We start from the raw sequence: 27,367 nt of genomic DNA, 5'->3' as shown, positions 1-27,367 counted from the left end.
TGCTCCCTCCCCCCCCTTAACCCCTAAAACTACATACCTATACCCCCCCACTTTCATCAACAACCCCCCCCACCAAACTTAAAAGCACCAATACAATATACCATCACTGCTGCTACTTTCCTTCCTTCCTTCCTTCCTCCCTTCCTTCCTTCCTCTCTCTCTCTCTATCTCCCTCTCTCTCTACCTCCCTTTCACTCCTTCCTTCCCCCCCTCTCCCCCCTCCTTCCCTCCAACTCCCATTTACTCTCCAATCTCCCATCCTCCCCTCCTCCCCCCCTTTTTTCCCTCCTCCTAGACCCCCTCTCCCCCCTCTTTCCCACCCTCTGACACTATACAGTTCTGCTTAAATCTACCTGAAAACAACCCTGCCAAACTTAAATCCTTTTACTACCTGTTGTGGATCCACAACCCCACCTTCCACCCCCAACTGGACCCTAACACACACACCCTGAACGCGCTGAGGAGAACGCGAGAATTCCAGAAAAGCCTGCAAAGCACAACTCAGACAGCACATAAATGACCGCCTAATTCAAACGCTCTGAATAGCCACCAATCAACAAAGCCTGATCTACCCAACAACCTAACAACACGACTTCCAACCACACACTCTACTCCAAGAAGTCACCAAACAGACCCCAAACCAAAAACCCCAGGGAAATCACGACAACACCAACCAGGAAAATGGCACACAGCGCTGAGAACACAACGCCTCTTCAAGAAGACGACTACCCGATGACCAAAAGAGATCAGAGGGACCTGGAAACAAGACTAATAGAAAAAATAACAAAAGAACTAACAAGACAATTCACAAAACAACTGGAGGACACAGTAGCCCCCCTACAGGCACAAATCAATGAACTAACATCCAAACTGGTAACTCTGGAGAACGAAAACCAAACACAAAAAAGGACAATAGAGCAACACCAGGAGGAAAACACACATATAAGAAAGAAACTGAACGAATTGGAAACAGAGAATGAAGAACTGAAAATCAAGCAAGCGGACCTAGAAGATCGGAACAGACGTTGCAACATCCGCTTCCGCAACTTTCCGGAAAAAGCGGAAGAGAAAAGCCCAGCGAACCTAATAGTAAGCTGGCTAAGAGACACAGTGCCAAACCTGAAAATCAAGATAGACGACCTGGAGCGGGCGCACAGAGCTCTAAGACCCATGCCAAAACCCGGCGACCCCCCAAGGGACATCATCGTGTGCTTTGCACGCTACAAAAAGAAAGAAGAAATTTGGAACTACCTTAGAAATTCGACCAACCTTCAATACAAAAACAACCAAATACTGGCCTTACAAGATCTGTCCCAAGATACCCTAAACCGGAGGAAAATCTTACGCCCATGCACCCGAAGTCTCCAAGAAACAGGGATCAATTACCGATGGGGCTTCCCCTTCCGCCTCATTGCAACAAAAAACGCAAAACAATACACAGCTACCAACAAAACGGAAGCCAAGCAACTACTGAAGGACCTCGGACTCAGCATCCCACCGGAATGGCTTCAAGACAACCCACCAAGCAACAGCCAAGACCAAGACAACGAAACAGAAACAACAGCAAATGGCTGGACGAAAGTCCAGAACAACAAGAAGAAAAAGGCAAAGAATCAAGAGAAACACAAAGCACGCCAATACAACCAGACAACACCATCACACACGAAACCATCCGGCCGACCATACGACACAAGAAGCCTGACCAAGACCGACGAAACCAACACAGCACAGAGGACCGACCTTACTGCAACAACAACCACAGCAAAATGAAGCAGCTGGGAAACATCGCAAGCTGAAGGACTGGTGACTCTCCCCCCCTCCCCCCTCCCCTCTCCCCCCTAGGCTATGAACAAAACTAACACCAGCAACATTCCCCCCCGCCCCACATCCCCACAGAAACCGCCACTCCAACACCAGTCCAAACAACCACATCCCACATCCCCCATAACCCAACAACTCACAACACACACCCTCAACACCCCCCCCCCGAATCCACTCTAAGGAAAAATAACAAATGCAACCCACACACCCCAACCTACGATCAGGCTAAAAGATATTACCTAATTAGCACAATGGTGGCACCAGAGAGCACACCAACACTCACACCTACACCCCAACACAAAAATGATGTTGCTATTAATACTGGCAACATTGTTCCCAAACCTTAAACCCGACATCCATGTCGCAAGGACGCTTTACATTGTCTCGCTGATCACCCCCCATCGTAAACGACAAGGGGGAAGGCCTGTCTCTGAACACGGCTCTCCACATCAGCTGAGACCCAGGGCCAACCGGCCAAGGGCCGGACGGCCCAAAATACCCCAAATGAACACCTATAAGACTACACATAGGAAACTCTATACAACTTACTCCCTACTCTTTAACCCAAATCTAACTCTAACCCCACTAGCCCCCTACCCACCACACCCTAGGTCAGCGAAACCCCAATGGTTCAGTAAACAACACATAGTGAGAGACACAGGACAACCTGGACGGGTTGGCAAGGAATCGCCTTACACAACAGATAGACGTGATGGCTAGCTTAAAAGCGATTACACTAAATGTGAGGGGGTTGGGAAACCCCATTAAAAGAAAACGCATTACCTCATACATAAACACCATGAAACCACACATCACCTTCCTACAAGAAGTACACAACCCCCCCAAAGGGAACAAACTTCTGAGCGACCCCCGCTTCAGTCAACAATGGGTGGCACAAGGCTCAGGAAAGGCCCGCGGAGTAGCTGTAATACTTAATAAAGACCTAAACTTCAAAGCCACAACAGTCCTGAAGGACAAAAAGGGCAGATTCATTTTCATCAAAGGAACACTAGATGGCAAAATTAAACTGACAATCGGCTCTATATATGCCCCAAATTCAAAACAACTAGAATTCTTCCAGAAGACACTGAACAAACTTCTCTCCTTCATGGAAGGGGAAGCAATCCTAGGAGGCGACCTCAACCTAAATATGAAAGGCATATCCCTAAAAAACATCCAATCTACAACCCCATGGGCAACTTTCCTTCGTGGAAAACCCCCAATAACTAGGGACTCTTACAAGTTAATAAAACTGCTAAAAGACAGGGGTCTCTACGACATTTGGAGTGAACAAAACCCGGGAGACACTACCCACACATTCCAATCTGGACGGCATGGCACAACGTCCAGATTGGACAGCATTCTGCTCACACAGAGTCTAATCCCTTGGGTAGAATCATCAAACATAGGCAACATTAAAATCACAGATCATGCCCCAGTAGAAGTCACTATTAAAATAGGAGAGAGAACACATAATACCCCATCATGGTCCTTTAACCCCATCCTAACCACAAACAAACAAATTAGAGAAAGTCTCACAAAAACCCTCCAATATTACTTCAAAGAAAATGATGTAGACAACATAACAACCCCCCTCCTATGGGACGCAATGAAAGCAGTCACCAGAGGAGCTTGCATAAAAGAGAAAACACTCCTTAAAAAACAAACCACCACAAAGATTAGTAAACTGGAACAAGAAATTACAACCCTCTCATCACGCTACAAACAAACAGGATCCAAAAAACTTCTTAAACTTATAGAACAAAAGAGAAGAGAAATAGATTCCCTAGAAATTAACAAAACAATGATCAACATTCTATATTCTAAACAACGCTTCTACGAATATGGAGGGAAGAACTCCAGACTATTAGCGAATAGATGTAGGAAAAGAACACTCAAAACAAGAATACACTGCATCACCAAAAAAGACGGCAACACAACATTCTCCCCCAAAGAAATAACTTCAGAATTTGCAGAATTTTACTCTAGTCTATACACATCCCACAACCCACCTGAGAAGGGAATAAAAGAATTCATAGCAGGACTGACCATGCCTACCTTAACAGATGAAGAACAGGAATACATGGACAGGCCCATCACCCCAGAGGAAATAGACACGGTCCTAAAAAACCTGAAACCACACAAAGCCCCAGGCCCAGACGGCTTCACAGCAGAATTCTATAAGAAATTCAAAGAACCCCTAATGCCACACATGACTCGCCTATTTAATGACATCATGAAAGGGGGGCCCATCCCCCAAACCTGGACCCACTCCAAAATAGTCTCCATCCCAAAACCACTGAAGGACAATCTCAAAGTCGAATCATATCGCCCAATCTCATTAATAAACCAAGACTACAAGATATTCACATCAATCCTGGCCAACCGCTTAAAAAACTTCTTATGCAATTTAGTAGCCCCAGATCAGACTGGCTTCGTCCCTGGTCGCAATATCACAGACCCCATCAGGAAACTGCTGAACCTAATCGAACACAGCAAGGCAACCAAAACCCCACTGACAATCATGTCTCTAGACATCCTCAAGGCCTTTGATTGCCTAGAATGGAAATACCTGTTAGCAGTATTAACTAGCATGAAATTTGGCCCAAACTTTCTACAAGTCCTCAAACAAATATACTCCCAAGCCTCAGCAAAATGCAGAATCAACAACATAGACTCCAATAGCATAAAAATCCAAAGGGGCACAAAACAAGGATGCCCACTATCCCCCTTCCTATTTATACTGGCCCTAGAACCGCTAGCAATCCGAATCCGTGCAGCCACAGACATCAAAGGAGTGGAAATAAAAGGCAGAACATATAAAATAGGGCTCTTTGCAGATGACCTAATGGTCACAACATCAGACCCCTTAAACACAGCAATCTCCCTAACCAGAGAACTCAACACATTCGCAACGGTGTCAGGCCTGCGAGTAAACTTTGCAAAATCAGAAGCCATGTGCTTCAACACTCCTCCCCACACCCAGAAAGAACTCACTAACACCACCAAAATAAAACTCTGCCACACCAAGTTCAGATACCTAGGGGTACAAATAACCAAAAATCTCAACAAATTATACCTACACAACTATAAACCCTTGTGGCGACAAATAAACAAAGACCTGAAGAGATGGGACAACATGAATTTCACCCTCTCAGATAAAATGGCAATGATCAAAATGATCACTCTCCCAAAATTAACCTACTTATTCCAAACCCTCCCAGTCTGGATCCCCCCAATTCAACTCCGCAGATGGCAGAGAAAACTGCACTCCTTCATCTTCTCACATAAAAAACCAAGAATAAGCACCAAATACCTGCACCTCCCCACCTCACAAGGAGGATGGGGAATCCCTAACATAGAAACATATTACAGGGCCAATCAAATACGACATATAATCCCGTATATACTGGAAGATGAGACAAAACAATGGATACACTTAGAGAGAGACACAATTGAGAATATCAGCACCACAGCATAACCATTCCTCCCAAACAAACTAAGAAGGATCCCCACAACACTTAATAGGTACACACAAACCATGTTCAAAGCATGGAAAACAGAAACGGACAAACTAACCCCAACCACATCCCCACTACTCCCCCTGGTCTACCATCCATTATTCCACCAGGCAGCACAAAACATCCAAACTAAAACTTGGCAAACCAAAGGCCTATATCGCCTAACAGACTTCTATAAAAATAACATACCTCTGACAACACGAGAAATACAGGATAAGCTAGAAGACACCCAAATACCCTGGTTAGCACAACACCAATTACATGCCCTCTTAAACAAGCCAGTAATAAAATCAGCAGCAACAAGACCCCTGACACCTTTTGAAAACCTCCTTCTAACGACAAAGGGTCACGGCAAAGGGATGGTATCTGCAATATATAAAATACTGCTCCAAAATTCCACAAACTCCCCAGACGCAATAAAAAAACAATGGGAAGAAGATATAGGCTATGAAATCAACCCCACTCAATGGACCAGAATGTGGTCTAAACCCCCATTTAAATCCATATCAGCAAAAAGGAAAGAACTCACTCTGAAAACCATCTACAGGTGGTACCTAACACCACGAAAACTGGCACTAATACGCCCAGGAACCTCATCAAAATGCTGGAGAGGATGCACATCAACAGGCACATATTTCCACATGTGGTGGGAATGCCCCAAAGCCCAACAATTCTGGAGAACAACCGTAAGAGAAGTAGGTAAAATAACCCAACAAACATTAGAACTTACCCCAGAACTGGCCTTGCTAAACATCTTCCAGGACAATAATGCCCACCTACATCACAAAGAACTCATAACCCACTTACTCTCAGCTACCAGAAACACCATAACCAGACACTGGAAAGACCTGGCAGGAGTAAACATGGACCAATGGTACCAGACGGTATGGGAAATAGCCCTATTAGAAAAATTAACCAATAAGTTGAAATTGACACGGGGTCAAATAGAAGAAGACGGCTTCACCCCAGTATGGTTCCCCTTTATCACATACACAGCGCAACAAGACAACGACAGAAATCCACCAACAGCATACAAATCAATATGGCTAACCTGACCCGCCCACCCTACTCACATAAAACAGACCACCACAGCCAACCACAAAAGAAAACTATATCCTAGGCCAACCCCAACAACTCTCACCATCAAAGGAAAACAAATACACAACAAAGAACCTGCACAACCGATGCTGACAACCCCCCCAACATACTTTAAGTAAACTAGAAACATTGTCACACTACCCCCACCCCCTCCCCTTATCTACCGCTCTCCCCCTTTTCCTCCCCAATGTCTCAACAATTGAAACTGATCTGTAAAAAAGCTATGAGAGACACTGCCCATGTCTTTGTAAACTGAGAAAACCTTTAATAAAAATAAATTAAAAAAAAAAATTTATGCTGGAAGCTGTCTCTTGGGTCCTGCGATGGGAGAAAGGCAGGATATAAATAAATAAATAAATAAATAAATAAATAAATAAATAGGCAGCTATCTGGGGGCTGCATGCCAGAGGCAGATCAACAGGTGTGACTTAAACAGTAGGCTACTTGTGAGCCACAAAAGTTAGAAGTCTCTCTCTCTCCCCCCCCCAGAGGTAAGCGTGAGATATTATTATAATTCAAGGAAACAATACAGCCAATCAAAAGCCCTCAAGGAAGGTGCTCAGCAAGGCCTGAGATGGGTGTGGCCTGGGGAGACCCCCAAGGGCTGAACAGAGAAATGTGGAGGGCCATATTTGTCCTTCACCTGAGGTTGTCCACCCCTGGTTTAGCCCCTTCTTTTCTATGAATGCTTTAGAACAGATCAGAAAGCTTGCTTTGTCACTGATTTTATTTTAATATCCTGCCATCCATTAAACTAAGCTCTCCAAGGCCCCTGGCAAAGGTCTTTTGAATGGAGATGACAGGAATTAAAGCTTTTCCCAGTGAATTACTCCCATTGCATAGTCTGTGGACAGACTATTCAACAGGGCAAGGATACACAAGTAATTTTCAATTATTTCAGTGAGACTTACTCCCAGGCAGGGGAATATAGGGTTGCAGTCCAGCTGCTTGCTAGGTTATGAAGCTCACTTGTTGGCCTTTGGGAAGTTTCTGCCTTCGAGTGGAAATGATCTGACTGGGTTCTTGCAAGGTTAAAATGTGATAAGGATATTTTTAATCGGCACTGAGACCTTGGGAAAAGAAATCTAAACAAGTCACAATTTGCTGCAATTATTTTTGTAATGTTTTATTCATATACCTCATATTTTCATCTGAGCGTTTCTGCTGCTAAAGGCACCATCTATTACCAATTTATTATCCTTATTTAAAAGCAATAGGTTGTCAAGCAAAACCTGCAGTGCATTACAAATATATTGTTTTTCTTATGCAGAGGAAGCGCGGAAATTTGGCTTTTCATAAAGCTGCAGTTCCAGAATTGCTTAAGAACAGATGTCCAGAATAATAATGTCATGTCGGCGGCATAGAATTAGGCCGGAAATGAATGTTCTCTCTGCTTTTACCTCAGAAGAAGTCACAGGAAGTAGTGGTTGACATCGGTGACAATTATCATATTTTGGCTTAGCCTTCTTTTCACTCAGCCCTACAGAGGTGGAATCAGCAGACGCACCAGGAAAAAAGCAGTAAGAGTGGACAAGATAAATAAGCTTTGCTAAAAGTTCATGAAATCCATATTTGCATAATGTGCACAACTAATTGTTTTGTCATTGAACACAGTATAGATGGTTTGTGGTCCATTTGAGAGCTTGGTAAATCTGACAATGCTTTCCTAAACCAATTAGTCATAGTAAAATATCACCTTTCTTATCTATGTGTTAAGATGCGAAAGCTGAAGAGGTAAGGAATGAGCAAGCTGGAAGCTTTGAAACTGTAGGCAGTTCAGCTGAACACCAGACAACTTAGTCCAGATATTTCAGACCTGCTCTAAAGAAGAAATGCCATAGCTAATGTTGGTTGGAGTTACAGTGGTACCTCTGGTTACAAACTTAATTCGTTCCAGAGATCCGTTCTTAACCTGAATCCGTTCTTAATCTGAGGTACCACTTTAGCTAATGGGGCCTCCAGCTGCTGCCGCCACGCCGCTGGTGCACGATTTCTGTTCTCATCCTGAAGCAAAGTTCTTAACCCGAGGGACTATTTCTGGGTTAGCGGAGTCTGTAACCCGAAGTGTTTGTAACCCAAGGTGTTTGTAACCCGAGGTACCACTGTAATTGTAGGTAATCGTATTTGTATGCTACCTTCCCACAGTTAAAACCATGCTCAAAGCAGCTTACAATATAGCGGGGGGAGGGGATTTTCAAAACACAACAAAAGATAATAATATCACAATAAAAAAGCATCAAAAAGTACACAACCAAATTGAACAATTTCCACATAAATCATAATAAAGATACAAAATAAAGAATTAAGATCAATGGCGGCAACACCACCACCCCGAGAGCCCTCTAAGCAGTACCCCAGTCCAAGATTCCATTCAGCAGCCGCAGCTTTTGTAGCTGGAGTCAGTCAGGTCCCTAGTCTCCCAGGCCAGATGGAAAACGGCTTGCAAGGCAGGGAGCAAGTTCCCCAGGATTCACAGCCAATTATAATAGGATACATTGAAATTTTGCACGTAGGTGTTTTATAAAGAACAACAGGACAGAAATAACTGGGGGTAGGGGTGGGGGTAGTATTTAGTTGTGCTTCTCTTTGTATCCTTAATGAATCAGCACTACGGGTGCTGGAATCAAAGCATTCTGCATCGTTAATTAATCAGTCAGGATCAAAAGGGGCTCATCTAGTAGGCAATGAACCATTTTTCTCTGTTTCAGAGCGTTTTTGGGGTCTTTATTTTTTAAACATGGCCACAGTGACACAACTATGCTTTGTTTTTATGTCATCTCGTTTGCTCCATGTTTCCTGATTGATTGGGGTCACATAGCCAGCAGGAGGAATAGCATTGTTTTTAAAATAATGGCACTGAACAGGCATGAAAACTGGAGAGGTTGGGTGAATGGTCGGATTGTGGATACCCCTTGTTTGTGCCGAAATCGGCTGCTCCTCAGACATTCTGTGCAGCAGTTGGAAATATTGCTTTATCATCATTTATTGGCTTGAATCTGAAGTTTCCGTGAGACAAAATCTGCTTGCAGGATGCTCCCAGTGGAGGAACAAGCAAGGGGAATGATTTTCTCTGCTGAGTCTTAAAAATCTGCTCTGGACAGTTCAGGAAGAGTGTGGGGTATGACATGGGAGCTGCAGGATGAAGGAGGAACGAGCAAAATATCATTCCAGTACCTAACAGAAGCCTCTCCTGCCTCTCGGCCCCTTCTGCAAATGGAAGGAGCCCTTCTTTTTCTTTTTCGCAGAAGTGACTTTCTGAACCCAAGCCGTTGTTTCTTCTTGATGTTATATGTCCTTCAAACGTCTAACAGAAGCCTGGAACCCCCTCAAGGCTTCTTCTACCATACTCTTGAGTTTCAAATCAGTCAGATTTTCAGCCTATAATGGAATGGGAAATATCATGCACGGAGGCCGAATGTGGCCCTCTAGCCTTCTGTGTTTGCTCACTGGAACTATCCCACGTCCATTCCCACGAAGCCACATCCCTCACTGGGCATGCTTTGCAACCTCCTAGAGTTCTTTTGGCTGATCAGAAGGTCGGCGGCTCGAATCCCCGTGACAGGGTGAGCTCCCGTTGCTTGGTCCCAGCTCCTGCCAACCTAGCAGTTTGATAGCACGTCAAAGTGCAAGTAGATAAATAGGAACCGCTACAGCGGGAAGGTAAAGGGCGTTTCCATGTGCTGTTCTGGTTTGCCAGAAGCGGCTTTGTCATGCTGGCCACATGACCTGGAAGCTATACGCCGGCTCCCTCGGCCAATAACGTGAGATGAGCCCTGCAACCCCAGAGTCGGTCAGGGGTCCCTTTACCTTTACCTTTTTATCCTTGATTTCTGATATTGCTTCTTGCTTGTCTGAATGGAGAATGGAGAGGGATGTTTGAGTAAATTACCGTACCCCACTCTTGCTTCTGGTCATGCTGACACATGGCCCCTGGAAAGTTGCATAGAAGGGAATGTGGCCCCTGGGATTAAAAATACTCCCCAGCCCTGCTATAAGCAAAAAAACCTGACTTCCTCTGATTTCACATTATAATGGCAGGTCCCAATTTAGCCAGCTCATCCTTAACATAGGCTCACCTTTGAGTAAGAGAACATGTAGTATAAGGATTTTCTTGCTATTACTATTGGTAATTCCCCCCCCCCTTTGGATTCTTTATGGAGCAGCAAAAATGACCTATCATTTTATATAGTATGAGAAATGCTTTGCTCCTGAGGTTTTATATAGTTTGAGAAACAAAAGATTTCTCAGATATGGTGCAGCAGCTCAAGAGAAAGATATAAAAGGGGCCATTTAACTCTCATAATCTTGGGAACAAGCAGAGCTATCTTGCTGCTGCATTTAGCTTAGGGTTTTGTGTTTCTGATAGGTTCTTTATATGTGGTTACTTACTAGTTTCTGAAACTGCTGTGTAGACATGATGAATTAAGTAATAAGCAATAAGTCCATGTACATGACACCATTTGTGAATTCTTCCCTTCCAACTTCCCTCAGTCTAGCACCTCGTTCTACTTCTGCATCATCCAGGGCCGGCTCTAGGTAGATCCCCGGTGGCGTGGTGCGCCAGGGCGCCGGGCTGGTAGGCAGGGTGCCGCGCGGTGAAGCCGCACGGAAACCATGCTGCGCCCTGCGAGGGCGGGGGCGGCGGAGCGATCTCCGCCCCTCAGCACCAGGGCGTGCGACCTGCTCGAGACTGCCTTGGCATCATCATTCTATAATAGCCTGTCCTGCCTGTCTGGAAAGGGTGTAGGTCAGGGGTCCCCAGACTACGGCCCGGGGGCCGGATGCGGCCCAATTGGCCTGCCAATCCGGCCCGCGATGACCCCCGCCGCCCGCTCTTACGGCGCGCAGCGCGGCAGCGCTCTTCCGGATCGGGGAAAAAGCACCGAATATCCTTTGTGCGCATGCGTATGGGCCTCTCCCGACCCGGAAGAGGTCATTTCTGGTGCACTTCCGGGTCGGGGGAGGCCCATACGCATGCGCACAATGGATTTTTGGCGCTTTTTCCACCCTGGAAGCGCGCCGCCGGCCCGCACAGGCGCACGCTCCCCCGTCCTCCGGCCCGCCGCGCGATCGACGTGGTGGGAACTGGCCCAAACGCCGGTAAGTCTGGGGACCCCTGGTGTAGGTCCTTTCCATAGCTATTTTAACAATTCTGCTCTAACAGTTTATGCTCGTGACATCTCATAAGCAAATTATATATAAACATTGTTTCAGGATGAATTATGCATGTAACTCCCTGGATTCTCTATGAGCAGGCGTCTCAATTTTTGTTGGTTTCTGATTCTGGAAAAGATCTAGGGATACTCTGTGCGGGTGCAACTGTTCTACATTCAGGTACTGTGAAATTTATGCTTATGTGAAACTGCAGGCTCATGTTTGTGAATTGAAAACTTTTATCATTTATAGTTAAAGTGTTGTTAAAGACTGAAATGGTATATTAATTGTTACCAGACCAAGCCATTTGGTGTAGGTCAGAAATGGTGTGTTATCAATTAATGGAAGACTTCAGAGAAGGCCCATATGTGTTACGACCAAATCCTTGTCTAAAGGATGGCAAAATCTTTTAGCCTCACCTTCACACATTTACTAACATTTGTCTACTTTTAGAGGTTTTCTGTTTATCTAGTTTCAGGTGGCACTGCCTTTTTCCATTTAGCATGCTATCCAACATTTTTATTTCTTTGCTTGCTGGATTTATAGCCTCTGTTTCTGTTTGAATACCCAGGGCAGCTAGCAAAAATCACAGCTGAAGAGCTGGGTTTTTTCATCCAGCTAAGATAAGTTGAAAGTCTTTCAATGGAGCAGCTAATAAAAATCTGGATTGGGTTCCTCCTTCTGTTGATAGTCACTCTCAGTACTGTTCAATGATGGTGATGAAAACGCTATTGCAATGGGATTAGGGGATGAGTTGGATCAGGCTTCCTCAACCTCGGCCCTCCAGATGTTTTGAGGATACAATTCCCATCATCCCTGACCACTGGTCCTGCTAGTTAGGGATCATGGGAGTTGTAAGCCAAAAACATCTGGAGGGCCGAGGTTGAGGAAGCCTGAGCTGGATGAACTCACGGGACCCCTTTCCAGCCCAGTTATTCTGATAGTTTAAGAGGGAGGTTTGGACGGGAGGAAGCTCAAAGAACCAAACTGTTGGAGATAAATTTGACAGCTTGGAAAGTGGTCAAGCACTTTTCCTTGTAATGAAGCTTGCTTTCTTGAGTTGGACCCTTCTGGGAGAAGAAAGAGGGTTTACTTTTCTGCCCTCCTGTCAGCTGTGGAATGCGCTGATTATATGAACAAAACCAGCTGGAATTGTATCAGTCAGGAGAAGTTGAGGCTGCAGGTTAGCAAGCAAAATGGATCTCAGTGGAAGCATCTTCAGGGTGCAAGCCATAACCAAGAAATAGGATGGAGAGCAGTACCTGCTGGGATGTCAATTCTGTTGCATATTTGCCTGTGTTCGGCCTATATATGTGTGTAAATAAACCAGGTATCACAAAATGCTAGATGTCTCCTGATTCCACCGGGGGGGGGGAGCAGAGTAGGCACTGGAACCCATGAAATGTCTCCCCTCTCAGAGAATTTGGGTGCTTTTTGTATTTCCAAAGTGAACTATTAGTTAATTATTAGTTCTAAACCCATCATTCACCATATGGTTCCATGTAGAAAGTGCTTCACATGTATTAACATGTAGTGATCTTTTCTAGGAATCAGATGAAACAGCCAGCCCCACTTGCAAGCCCACTTGAATGTGAAGAATTGAATGTCTGAAGACACTCCAGGTGCTTGAATGATTTTTTTTGTTCAACATTGTTTTTTTTCTTCTTCTGGGGACAGGGGATGCTTTGAACACTAATTAACTTTCTAGCCTATTGATAAAACAGTTTCTTGATCAGGGATATCCTACAAAGGCTTTTAAATAGCCACTACTCATATCCAAAAATGTGGACAGAGCAGCTTTGCTTCAGCCCAGAGTACAAAAGAAAAGAAACCAATTAAATGATAAGTGTTATTACATTAAGGTTCAGCGTTCAGATCAAGGCAGCCATTAAGACATTTTGGTACGTTTCGGAGAATATCCCCAGATGTGGGGAAAGCCTTCTGTTTGCTCTTCAACAAAATGTGGAAGACGTGTTTGCAAGATGAAGGGGGAAAACTGACAAGATTCTGTTAGAACCTTTGACAGAAACACAAGCAAAGGTCAGTTCCGATGTAGAAATTGTGCTGCATGCTCTAACTGCAGTAAAATCAAGATGTTAACTCCAGTAACAATGCACAATATCTGATCAGATATTTTTTTCACATGGAACTTCAAAGTGTGCTGAGCATAGGAAGCTGCATTATACTGAGCCAGACCCTTGTGCATCTCTGCTGATTGGCAGTGGCTCTGGCAGGCGCCAACTGAAATTCCAAGAGCTGAACCCAGGACATTTTCCTTGTGAAGCAGACACTTTATTCCTGAGCTCTTCCTGTGGGGAATATCACACAGGGCCCATGTCTATTGCTTTACCTGGGAATGACCACACACACTGCTAAGACTTTTATCAGTGAGCATAAAATCTCTGTGCGAATTGCTAAAGTTCAAGTCTCTGTGGTTAAGCACTTCCAGAATGGCAAGTATGGTGAGAGGCATTTGGGATTTTGGTGCACAGAACAGATGCAAGCTCAAGGAAAATAAGAATACAATAAATTACAAAAGGAGGTCTACAGGATTCATAAATTAAGAACGTTAATGCCCACTGAACTTAACAATGACATTGATGGGATGGCAGCTATACAGTGAGTATAAGGTTTCACTAACGTATACAGAGTTTATTTTTCCATGCTTTTCTGGCTTCACACTGCCTGCAAATTTTACTGTGTGGTATTAAGTTTCGATAGATAACTATCTAGCCCTATTAGGGCGTTTTATGCTGTTTTACATCAAGTGTATAAAATTAGCTAACCATAACACTAGTCGGTCTTACAGGTTTGTGTTTTTACGGCATGTTGTAACTATGCATTCAACTTGCCGGAAATCTGCCTCTCCACATTGTAACTCTGTCATCTCGCAGAGAAGGCACAATTAGTAATGTCTGTCATGTAAGCCAGCTGCCTTGCTTCTACTGTACATACATTTGAGCTTCTTCATTGTGGATCCAGAAGGGCAATAAGGTAGGCGGGAGACAGAGCTCCATGGCTGTAAATAATCACTTGCTGCTCCAGTGAAGTGCAGTCTTGATGTGAGTATGCACAGTGGAGTTTGGAGGCCATCATAATGATAATTGTAGTGATTTCTAGCCAACCCTTCACCATCAGGTCCCCGGACAGGTCACAGCAAATTAAAATACAATATTTAAAAACCCTTTAGAATGAATTCTTATTCCTTCCAGTATACATGTACTGTACTTTCCTCTCTTCTTTTGCACAGCATTTATTAATGCAGCCTCACTCTTTGCTTTACTTGTAAACCATTTTCTCTAGATTAATTGTGCTGTCATTGTCCAATAGAACTAAAAAGCAATGTTAACACCCAAGTGATCTTTGGCTCCCTCTATGTTAATTTTATAATGCAAACACAGTGCACAAGTTAATTACACCAGTGCCTTGACATAAGTGAGGAGTGATTATAAATTCCTTTGATATTCATAACATTAATCATTGTTGGATTTTGTATTAATAAGACAACATTTGATGGTATTTAGTAGCGAGATGTACAACACCGAGGCATTCATACATATAATGTTTGTGGGGCTGAGGGAAGCAATTGGCATATGACATACATCCACAATAAATAAAGAATAAAGAAATAAAGAAATAAAGAACGGCACTAATGCCTTGTCACCCTCAACCTTTTCCGCCTTTTAAAATAGTGAGATTCAACTCTGGGAATGGAATTATATTGATTTCTCTAGCAGCATGTCAAAATATGCAGAACATGCCATTAATCATATGAATTCATTTGTCCATATAATTTACTTTTTTCTGGATACTATTGTATCATTGACTTCTCTTGTACCATTGCCTGACCTTGACTCTTATCTGTGTTGTACAAATGAACTATTTCCTGAGTGTGTAGTATAATCTGCTGCACTCCTGTCCCTCTTTGCTCAGCCCATACTGTCTCCAACCATCTTCCCCAGAGAGATGTCTGGTGCTGTTGTTTCTAAATATGCAATGGGTGCCTGTATAAATGCTCAATTCTTCACACAGTGGTTTAAATTAGCAAAAACATCTGTTTTTGTCATGCAGGTATGAATACATTGTTAGCCTCCCCCCAATTATATATCATATTATATCCATGATATATAAACTAGATGGAGAGTTGTTTGGCACTCATGTTTGTTTTGAAAAATAGACTCGACATCCCATGAGCCCCATGGGAGCATCATGTGGCAATTTAGCATCCCACACATGCAAGCATCGATCTTAATTGCCTCTTTACATAAACAAGAATTCTCTTGGAGGTATCAAAGATGCCACCAACTGAAAGTGGGGTTTCCTGACAGTTGCTATGTTGGGACATATTTGCCGAGTTTCAAAAGAGCTAATAAAACATATTTTGTTCTACTTTGGGTGCTTAGTGGATGAAGCTTGCTTTCAGGGAGATCACCTTTGTGGGTGGCAGTAAAAAGAATGCAGACTCTTGTGGTACATTCAAGTTGCAATGGGGCATCCCTTGAGTTTAAGGTGAGGGGAGAACTTTTAGGTCACCAGAGGACTGCACCATATGTGTGAATTTTGTGAAACAGGAGAGGCCTCGTGGAACTACATGGTTATCTTTCTGGATCAGTGTGTGTTTGGGTAGATTAAAAATATTTGGGGCTGTGTTGATGGTGTTTCTGTTGCAGCCCATACAGTAGGTTAGCTAGTTTGAGATTTTTTATTATTATAGTCTTTTCAAGCTCCACTGGGCTAGTTATGATTGTGTCAAGCATCACTTAAAGTTGCTCTCCTCTCCCACCAAACTGTGCTTTCGGAGGTACCCTGCACTCAGCAGAACTTCCTCTCGCATAGCAGTGGGAGATGCAGGCATAAACCAGAGGACACATCTTGGCATCCCTGGTAATCAAGCCAAGCTCATTCATAATAAAGCACAACGGAATAATGGCATCATAGTTTCTGAATTAGTTCAAGTGCTTTACTTTCTGAGGAAAAACAAAACCTTGCAATTGGCCTGTAACCTAGACCTATATTATTATTCCTGTACAGCAGATTACGGGCTAAGAGGGCATGTTTCACCTGAGAACACCCAGGGAGGTAATTTATTATTTTAAAACATTTGTTGCTAGTGTTTCATTGCAAATGCAATTCCAGACCTGGTTGCACATTGAAAGAAATCCAGAAAATCATACAACTAGTAGAACAAGGACACAAAACAATGCAATGCAGATACGTAAAGTAAACATGAACAGTATCACTAAAGTCCACCCAAAGATTGTGGGCAAACTGAAGATGAACCAATGGCTAATTCATGTTGCGAATCATGGTGCCACATTTTTCTGTCTCTATGTATACTATGGATATTCCCATTGTTGTTTACAATGTGCACCATTCAATTAATTACACTGAGCAGTGTGTGTGTGTGTGTGTGTGTGTGTGTGTGTGTGTGTCAATTTTAAGTTTGATCTTACTCTAGACAAGGCTCTTACCAGATACCAAATATTTATTTCAGGTCTGGATCTAATTTCTCCTCAATAGTGTTTGAACCTACATGGGTTCGCTTGGCCAAGCTGATCAGTTGAGAACATCTGTTCTACTATGTAGTTGTGGTAGCTAGAGGAGAGAATGCACTGCTGGAAGTGGGCCAATTTTGGCTTCCAAGTGCTTGTGTGTCTGTTCAGCACTCATTTCTTTCGTGACTGCTCAAGTAGATACAAAAATCTGACAAATAATTGCAGTTTGAAGGGCATGCTTAATGGATGCCTATAAAAGTGATTCACATGCAGCTGTAAACTGTGCGATCACACTAAAGGATAAAAAGCTGCCTTAATGAGCCATACAAGACAGTTATTGATGCATTCATGAAAACATTCCTAAATACATACAAGCATGGGAATTCAAAGATAAATATTTAAAGATTGCGCCAATGTTTCTGCCAGGTTATGGAAATGTATTTCAAAGGTTGAACAAATGTATTTTAAATGTTGGCTTTTTTTTTTAATAAAAAGGGCTTTGTGTGTATGTTTGTTTATTTAAAACATATTCATTAAATTGATTTCAGAGTGGAAACACAAAAACCAGAAACATATGCCAGTGAAAAATAAAAAAGCAAAGAGAAAATGATGAACAATTAAAAATAATTGTGATAGAAATAGAAATGATTTTGCCTGATGTCCAAAAGAAAGAACCTTGGCACCAGGCAAGCCTCCTTTGGGAAGGCATTCAGTAACGGGAGGGGTATAATTGTAAGACCTATATCTCTTTAATTGATACCGGTTAACCTGATAGGGACGTTGGATGGTAAAGAGCATTTTTAGATAGGGGTGGGGAAGAAATATGATTCAGTTCACATTTAAAGGTGAAGTTACCCAATTTGCACTTTCTAGAAAAGTTGCTCTGAATTTTGTAATGCAATTCTCCAGCCAGGTATTATGTACAAAAATGCATATACTGGGGTGAAGTGTGCATAAAAATGCACAGAGAAGTGAAAATAACATACAAAAATGCATTATATTAGGAGAAAATGCTTTGCACAAGTGCAGATTTGCATACAAATGTATAGCAAACTGATTTGAAAATGTGGGGAACTGAGCTTCAGAAACGGAAACTGGCAGATTCGTTCATCCCTCCTGTCAGATGACCATATGGGAAGGTTAATATGTGGCAAAATGAGTCCCCCAGCAGTGTTAACCAGAAGGCTGTTGGTTTAAGGATTTGGCTGGAGTAGGCTGCCTCCAATAGTCCTGTGTCAGACCAGGCCCACCCAGATAGTCTCCTCCTCCCAACTGCATGCTTAATCAGGGTTCTAAACCCTAATTAAACACTGTGCAAAGCCCAGGATTCAGTTTGGGTTTAACTGGTGTCACACCAAATCAGATGACACTGCTGTGCTCAGAAGAAGAGCCCAAGCTGAAAGCAGGGGAGGACACCCTAGTGGAAAACTCCCAGTCTTTCTCTTTGTGCCAGGTCGATTTTTAAAGCCTACCTGTTTCTTTTGACTTACCAGTGATCCAATCAGAGCTTTTTTCCAGCCAGAACTCACCAGAACTCAGTTCTGGCACCTCTCAGGTAGGCACTATTGCCATTCTAAGAGAATGAGGGAGGTGTTCATGGTGAGTTCCAGCACCTCTTTTTCTAGAGAAACAGCACTGGATCCAAATGGGCCATCTCTCCTTGCTGTGAGACCCAAGTCCCAAGCAATGCCCTCATTTCCATGGAGTTACCTGGGAAAGGCTACATTGCTGGGTGTCATGTGAAATCCATTTAATGGGTTGCCCATTCAAAGGTTGTGGTGATGGTAGTGAACTCTGCCATCTGAGTTGGGGCTCAAGTTGCATCAGGGAGTGTTGAAAGCGAGGAGAGCCAATTCCAGACCCCTTGGTTCTAGAGGGTCAGGTTTCCCCTCCTGGTTGTACCAACATGCAGCTATTAAATGAGCAGATCTGCCAGAAGTATATGCTTGCACTCATATAAGATGATCTTCAAGTCCTTTTCTCACATTCCAACAGTGGACTCATTAGAAGAAGAAGAGTTTGGATTTGAGACCCCGCTTTATCACTACCCGAAGGAGTCTCAAAGCGGCTAATATTCTCATTTCCCTTCCTCCCCCACAACAAACACTCTGTGAGGTGAGTGGGGCTGAGAGACTTCAAAGAAGTGTGACTAGCCCAAGGTCACCCAGCAGCTGCAGGTGGAGGAGCGGAGAAGCAAACCCGGTTCCCCAGATTACGAGTCTACCACTCTTAACCACTACACCACACTGGCTCTCTCATTAGGTCTTTTCTCATTAGGTCTTTTAGCCTATATCATACCATTTACTTATTTATTTATAAAAATACTTGCATACCGCTGTGTCGTAAACATATATCCAAGTGTTTTACATAAAAAAAAGCCATATGACAGTAATAAATTATATAGTTTTTATGCTTTATTATTGTATAACTGACCACATTTCATTGAAGGTTCTAGCTGCATGGATGGTATTTACTTGTCCAGGATAAGGAAGCTGCATTCATCTGGAAGCAACAGGACATTGGCTTATAGGGGCATCTTTAAAAATAAATAAATGAACCGCTTCCCTTTCTCCTATCATTTTAGTCTACTAAATTTATTTATGGGAGAAGAGCTGTGTAGTAATTATTGCGTAGAATTTGATTAATTTCCTTTCATCCTAACTTTTTTACACCTGATTACCCAGTTACTCAGCTGTGATCAACAAGGAATTTTAAGTCATGTTGCAATTCATAACCTAGTAGGTTTTTTTTTTGTAGGCTTGAGGGAGAACAAAATAGCCCATTGTTATAAATCTGATTAATATACAGATCAATGCACAGCCTTGTAATTGTTGTGTAATGTGCACACGCTCTGGTTTTTCTAATAGCCATATTGTTGCATTGTTGGCTTGACTTCAGTTTTATTGACTATATGTAGTAACAGCTTCCTGCTATGTATTGAAGCACTCCAGCATGTCTGCAGCTTTAGTTTAGTACCATGAGTTTACTATTTCTCCTTATTTAAATAATCAGATAGCATTAATTAATGCTAATTAGTTTGCTTTTAAGCAAATGCAGTGTCCCCTCACCCCCGTTTTCTTCATTCAGTACTATTTTTCAAAAATCATACTTTCCCATGCCTAAACACTTCTCCACGAATGACCTCAAAGACAATATCCTTATATTTATAAACAAATCAAATCTTTAAAAAATGTTACTACCCCCTCTCCAACACCAGCAGTGATAAATTCATTTTTGTAGGGAATGTGAATGAAACAAGCCAGATTTTTACTTGGTGTGTGTTTGCTTGATATTCGTTTTCATTCAGTTTTGTTGTTTTGAGTTGTTTTTTGCTTTGTTCTTGTGTGTATTGGCATATATAAGCATCTTGCTTGAATAAATAAAAATGAAAAAATCCTCAAAAGAGAATACAGAATTCAAAATCACCATCCTTGTGATGTGGAAAGTAGCAAAATATGGGGAAATGGGACAATCAATATTTCTACCATTGGTCTTTGCAAGATCAAAAAGTGGCACCACCTCAACACTCTTCACGCCCACTATTTTATCTTAACATTTCATTGGTATATGTGTTACTATAGTAATAGTTTCATTGTGTAAGAAACTTATAAAAACCACAGGTGATGGCCTGCATGCTATTCAGGAAAGAATATCTCTTCTACTGCCTCCATCATCTAAAAACAAAGAAAGAATGCTCTCTTCTTTAAAACCATTATTTTGACTTGGAAGCAATTTTCTCAAATTCCGTTAAGTCATTAATTGGCTGACTGCAATTCCTATACACCTCTGCTCTAAAGTAATGCCTGCTGAATTCTATGGGACTTACTCTCAGGTAAGTGTGGATGTGGGTGGTGCTGTGGTCTAAACCACAGAGCCTAGGGCTTGCTGATCAGAAGGTCGGCAGTTCGAATCCCCGCGATGGGGTGAGCTCCCGTTGTTCAGTCCCAGCTTCTGCCCACCTAGCAGTTTGAAAGCATGTCAAAGTGCAAGTAGATAAATAGGTACCACTCCAGTGGGAAGGTAAACGGCATTTCTGTGCACTGCTCTAGTTCGCCAGAAGCAGCTTAGTCATGCTGGCCACATGACCGGAAGCTGTCTGAGGACAAACTCTGGCTCCCTCGGCCAGTAAAGTGAGATGAGTGCCGCAACCCCAGAGTCATCTACGACTGGACCTAACGGTGGGGGGTACCTTTACCTTTACCTTTAAGTGTGTATAGGTATACTCAACTGGGAATATTACTTAAGTAACCATGTTACTTATTGAGTAACATGGAGCTTACTTACGAGTAAACAGGCCTAGGGGTGCTCTTTACCCTTTCTTTAATTGGTGGAAATCCTGATTAAATTGTTTCTTGCAGCAGACAATGCACAAATAGCATCACAAATGCCAACACTTATGCATGTTGTGATTCCCAGAAGGTTAGCTGTGTTAGTCTGCTGCAGCAAGACAGCAATGAGCCTTGCGGCCCCTTAAAGTCTAACAAATGTTATCATAGCATAAACCTTTGTGGGCTAAATTTCATCAGATGCTTCTAACGAAGGGAACTTAAGCCATAATTAAAGTTGCTAGTCTTTTAAGGAGACTGCTGGAGGAGACTCTTGGAGTCCCATGGACTGCAAGAAGATCAAACCTATCCATTCTGAAGGAAATCAGCCCTGAGTGCTCACTGGAAGGACAGATAGTGAAGCTGAGGCTCCAATACTTTGGCCACCTCATGAGAAGAGAAGACTCCCTGGAAAAGACCCTGATGTTGGGAAAGATTGAGGGCACTAGGAGAAGGGGACGACAGAGGACGAGATGGTTGGACAGTGTTCTCGAAGCTACGAACCTGAGTTTGACCAAACTGCGGGAGGCAGTGCAAGACAGGAGTGCCTGGCGTGCTATGGTCCATGGGGTCGGACACGACTAAACGACTAAACAACAACAGTCTTTTAAGGTGCCAGAAGGCTCTATGCAAGTTATGTGATACACAGCATGTGTGTGATATTACCTACGAGTGATACAAATGTGCAGTTCTGTTTGCTGCCTTCCAGATCCCATTGCAGATCTATGAGCAAGCCAGTATCTAAATGATTTTCTATTCAGCCAGCCAATTTAATGATACGAGACTGACTGATACCGTTAAACAAGGATCGTATTTGTATAGAAGAGAAGCATTTTAAAAACAAGCTTTTAATATATGCACATTCTCATACACTATTAATATTTAACATTTCTTTGATAACCCTTGGTATGCTAACTGATTTTAAGGTTTTTGCCTGGCTCTGTCTTTTCCCCCTCATTTGATTTCCTAATTACTGTCTCCCGGGTTATTACTGTGTGTTGTGCTGTTTCCATTTCCTTTTAACTTTATTTCTGCAGCTTGATAGTTATGGTACAGTAGTTCTGTGGAATAGTTTGGAAAGGGCTATAGAATCAGTGTCACTTCATTAAGGAATTCATTTATGGGAATTTTCAAAGTAGCTGCTGGCTACTTGGTTTGTTTGTTTGTTCTGTGAGAAACTTGAAGAGATGGAGACAGAGGGAGAGGCAAATGCTTAAAAACCCTGAGGGTGTCATTGTGCCTTCTTACAGTTTAAGTCTATTTCCTCCTCCCCTGCTATGCATTGGATCTAGGGTTGGGAGAATCTGTCAATTTAGGTCTCACCCACTTTCTCATTTCCCCAATCTTCAGTTCTCCACATTTCCACATTTATCCCAATATACACATTTCTGTATGTAATTTTTGCCAAATGTGCACACACACACACATGCATATATATATCCCTAAATATAATGCAGTTTAACATTTTCATGAATACATGCATTTTTAAGCACACTTTACCCAAATATACTCATATTTCTTGGCTGGGCAACTGCATTGCAAAATTCAGAAAAGTGCTAGGCTTTGGTTCGCAAATTAAGTAGGCGGACCTTGTGGTAATTAGGTAGGCAACCAAGAGATCACTGGTTGAGATAATGCTTTAAACTGTTTTTCTATTTCTATTTTTAAATGCCTTACCATTGCTGTGTCTGCCACCCTGGGCACCTTGAGGAGGATGAGCCTGATATACAGTAAATTGAATCAATAACAGGGGCATACCCAGGATCAAAACTGGGGGGGGGGGGGAAGCCATGGTCGTTCAGGTTGTGACATTTCAGCACGGAAAAGGCGAATGAAACCACATTTTAAAGAAAATTATATATAATTATAGCAGTGCTTCGTTACGGTAGTTATTACAATTATTTGCTTGAATTTTTTAAATTTTTATTCTAGTTACATGTCTTATACTAATATCATTTTTCTTGGGTTTGAAGAAAACTTGTGCAAAACTTTCGTTTCAATCCAGTCCTGATTTTCATTGAAGAATTTCCGATGGACGCTCATCAAACACAACCCAGTCAGTCTGTCCTCTCCCATTGTACTTCTGAGCCAGGTCTTTACCATTTAAAATTTAATTTTCTACAGAAATTACTTAACTTACCTTTTTGGAACCAGTTTCTTATATCCATTTAGGCAGCCTCGATGTCTTCTAAATGTAAATAAGAAGGTAAGCTAATAGCGGGCAACTCAGTTTAGCGGCGGGTGGCTCAGTTTAGTGACGCGGAACTCACTAGACCCCTCTAGAAGATTCCCTCTTCTCTCTGCTAGAGCCCGCTAGGGACCTCTCCCTCCCTTGAATCCCAATGGCTGGCTGACATAGATTCCTCTACCAGTCGTTAGGTGGCTCTAGATACTTCTCGGTTTTTACACCATTTCAGTGTGGTAAACAACTGATTATTCGCCATCGCCCTACCTAATTTTGTTTCGTTTCATCACTTTATAACCATTTAATTTTTTTTTGCTTCTGGGGGGGGCAGCTGCCCCCCTGCCCCTCTCTGGGTATGCCCATGATCAATAATAAAATAAATGTAAACTGAATTGAATAACTCCGCCATCTTTAATTGGATCTTTAAAGAAGAATGTAATGCCCAGTTGATTTTACTTGAATACAGTGGTACCTCGGTTTATGAACACAATTGGTTCCGGAAGTCTGTTCATAAACTGAAGCGTTCATAAACTGAAGCGAACTTTCCCATTGAAAGTAATGGAAAGTGGATTAATCTGTTCCAGACGGTCTGCGGAGTACTCAACCTGAAGCGTACTTAACCCGAAGCATGGGTGTAATTGGTTCCAGAAGTCTGTTCATAAACTGAAGCGTTCATAAACTGAAGCAAACTTTCCCATTGAAAGTAATGGAAAATGAATTAATCCGTTCCAGATGGGTACGCGGCATTCGTAAACCGAAAATTCATAAACCGAGGTGTTCATAAACCGAGGTTCCACTGTAGTATATTTAGAGAGGTTGATCATGCTACCTTGGAATCTGAATAAACTACAGCTATATGAGTTTTTGCTTTCCTCAGTTTCTCAATGCTTTCTTCTTATTATTATTTACAAGGGAAAGAGTCTGCAGAGCCTGCAACATTGAGAGAGAAACAATGGAAGCGATGCGGAAGGGATTGCTAGCTATTCTGTCTGTTCAAAATCCCTAAGCTGGTTTTGTCACTTCTGATGGGAAAGAAATAGCTGTGGGTCACTTTGTGGTACTGGAAAGGGATTGGCTTGGTTTCTGCCTCCACCACTTTGAGGTCAGATTTAACCTGGACATCCACACAATGATTAGAATCTCAGAGGTGCTAATGTCCTCATGAATTGGGTCAGAGTGAAGGCAGTGTCCTCTAGGTCTCTTGGAAGAGAGGAAATAGTAGCACCAGCTTGGCTGCAGGGAACTATATTGTGGCAACCATCAACACAGTGAAACGTGGTGATGATGGCAAAAATGGCGACAACCCCTCCCAACACACACAATGTGTGCTAAGGCTAACAGTGGGGTCATCCTCTCTGTTGGCTTCTGGTCTGGTCCCCAGAAGAATATGGTGGGCTTGAATCATATAGTTGGAAGGGATCCTGAGGTTTATCTACTTCAACCCCCCTTGCATTGCAAGAATATGCACCTGTCCCTTAGGGGAATCGAATCTGCAACCTTGGCATTGTTGGCACCATGCTCTAACCAACTGAGCTATCCACACAATAGTTGTGGTTTTCCAGTTCACAAAGAGGAGTACATGACCTTGAACCCATATTATGACACTTATACAAGGACCCCTTCAGCAATTTTTAGCACATCACCCCTGGTGTATCATTAGAACCACCTCTAATATTGAAGCATTCTATTCATTCCTATATACAGTATTCTGTTTCTTCTCCCGGATATGTAACAGCAAGTCATCAATGTCACGATCAAAGGAACTGTTTCAGTGTTTTGTTCTATTTTACTATTTAAAGTTTCCTCAGACTAGAATATCTCATTTTTTTCCTTTCCCATTTCTTTTTGTACTGATTGTATTATTTTATTGGCTACAAGTATGCCCAGGCAGGTAGAAAGAGCCACAGTTGCTCATCGGCTGCTTTAGCAAATAGATTAGATTAGATTTTTAATAACATCAGAGGAGCAATATAGTGAGCAGGAGGGTCTGAGGCTGCACCAGCCAACTACAGTTCTTTAATTATAGTGAGCTAGTAATTTGTTTTGTGAGACATGGCATGGTACTGGAACTACATTATAACTAGTTGATTAAATCCAATAGATTCTATGGAAAAGGCACTCGTGGGATGAAAGAACAGTGTGGCTGTCATATTATTTCTCACAGAAACTGATGGCAGGTACAGAGGTGGCAGAGCTATTATTGGCTTACACATACGGAGGAACTAATGCTTGGAAAGCCTAACAATGCAACGTTGATAGCTTTTTGTGAACAACATTTGCATGCCTCGCTTTCAAGTTGTTCCATTTCTTCCAGGTATAGAATAATGGAATAGAGTTGAAAGGTACCCCCAAGGGTCATCTAGTCCAACCCCATGCGGTGCAAGAACCTCGGCTAGAAATGCCTGGTAGATGACCACCCTACCTCTGTTTAAAGTGTGGGAACGTTTATATAATTTAGCAGAGTTTAAACGATCCCTTGTTTTAGTATATGCAGCGACAAGCGGGTTGCTAACTCGTTTGAGTCCTATCAATAATTATACCTTCCTAGTTGATAATCCCTTTCTGTCCCTCTTAAAGAAAACACACATGAATCTGGATCATATTAACATAAACTAATGTACTTTCAGATTCATTCAGGTTTATAGAGTTGTTCCTGAAGGCAGGCTTAGGTTACAAAACAGATAAACTATATACAGTGGTGCCTCGCTTAACAAATGCCCTGCTTAACGAAATTTCCGCTTAATGAAAGGATTTTTCGAGCGGAGGTTCCCTCGCTAGAGGAATTCGTTTTATGAAAAATTCATCTAGCGATTCGCGGTTTCCCATAGGAATGCATTGAAATTCAATTAATGCGTTCCTATGGGCAAAAAAAAAATTCAAAAAAAATTCAATGCATTCCTATGGGATTCACTAGATGAATTTTTTGTTATAAGAAAAGACCCGTGGAACGAATTAAATTCGTCTAGCGAGGCACCACTGTACTAGATAGTAGTGAGTCAAGAGAAGACTGCATCCGAGCAGTTACCAGTTAACACTCCTTGCAGCAACCGACCAAATGACCAAACTGCCTTGCCACATAGAGGCAATTAGTTCTCTCGGAATGTTGGACTTGACTGACAGCTTTATATCCCACATAAAGAGCACCGTTGAATGAAAGACCACCACCTTTCAAGGTAGCCTGTGGAAGACGTGTGTCAGAAAATTCTTTCTAATTTTTAGTTGGAATCTCCTTTCTTGTAATTTGAATCCACTACCCCCCCTGGAGCGGTAGGAAACAAGCTTGTTCCATCTTCCACATGACAGTCCTTTAGAGATTTGAAGGTGGCTGCCATATCACTTCTCAGTCTTCTCTTCATTTCTCCACATTAGGGTTTGCACCCAAATAATTTTGCCTTAGTGGAAGAGGGGGGAGGAGTGCCACAGTCTGCCCCTTGAGCACCAAACACCAAATACATGTCTCTTCATGGATCTCAAGATGCCGTTCTATGTGGGCAAGGCCATGTCTTCTGAGCATGCAGACCCCAGTTTGCCCTTAACAGGAAGCTAGCGCCAACTTCAATTAACAGCTTCCTGGTTTGTTTTTGCCGCTCATGCTAAGGGGTGGGGTGGGGGTTGAAGCAGCAGCAGCAAAGGAACTGCATGTGCTTGCACACCACTCATGCATGTCCTGGCTTATTAAACCTGGATTCGATCATTAAAATGTGGCTACTCAATGAACAGGCAGAAGCAGTTCCCATCATATGCCGATTCACATTGTTCCAAATCCTT

This window comes from Zootoca vivipara, chromosome 2 (genome assembly GCF_965207765.1).
Source record: "Zootoca vivipara chromosome 2, rZooViv2.hap1.1, whole genome shotgun sequence".
Classification (NCBI taxonomy): Eukaryota; Metazoa; Chordata; class Lepidosauria; order Squamata; family Lacertidae; genus Zootoca; species Zootoca vivipara.
The sequence above is the reverse complement of the archived record's forward strand: the minus strand, read 5'-3'. Positions refer to the sequence as shown.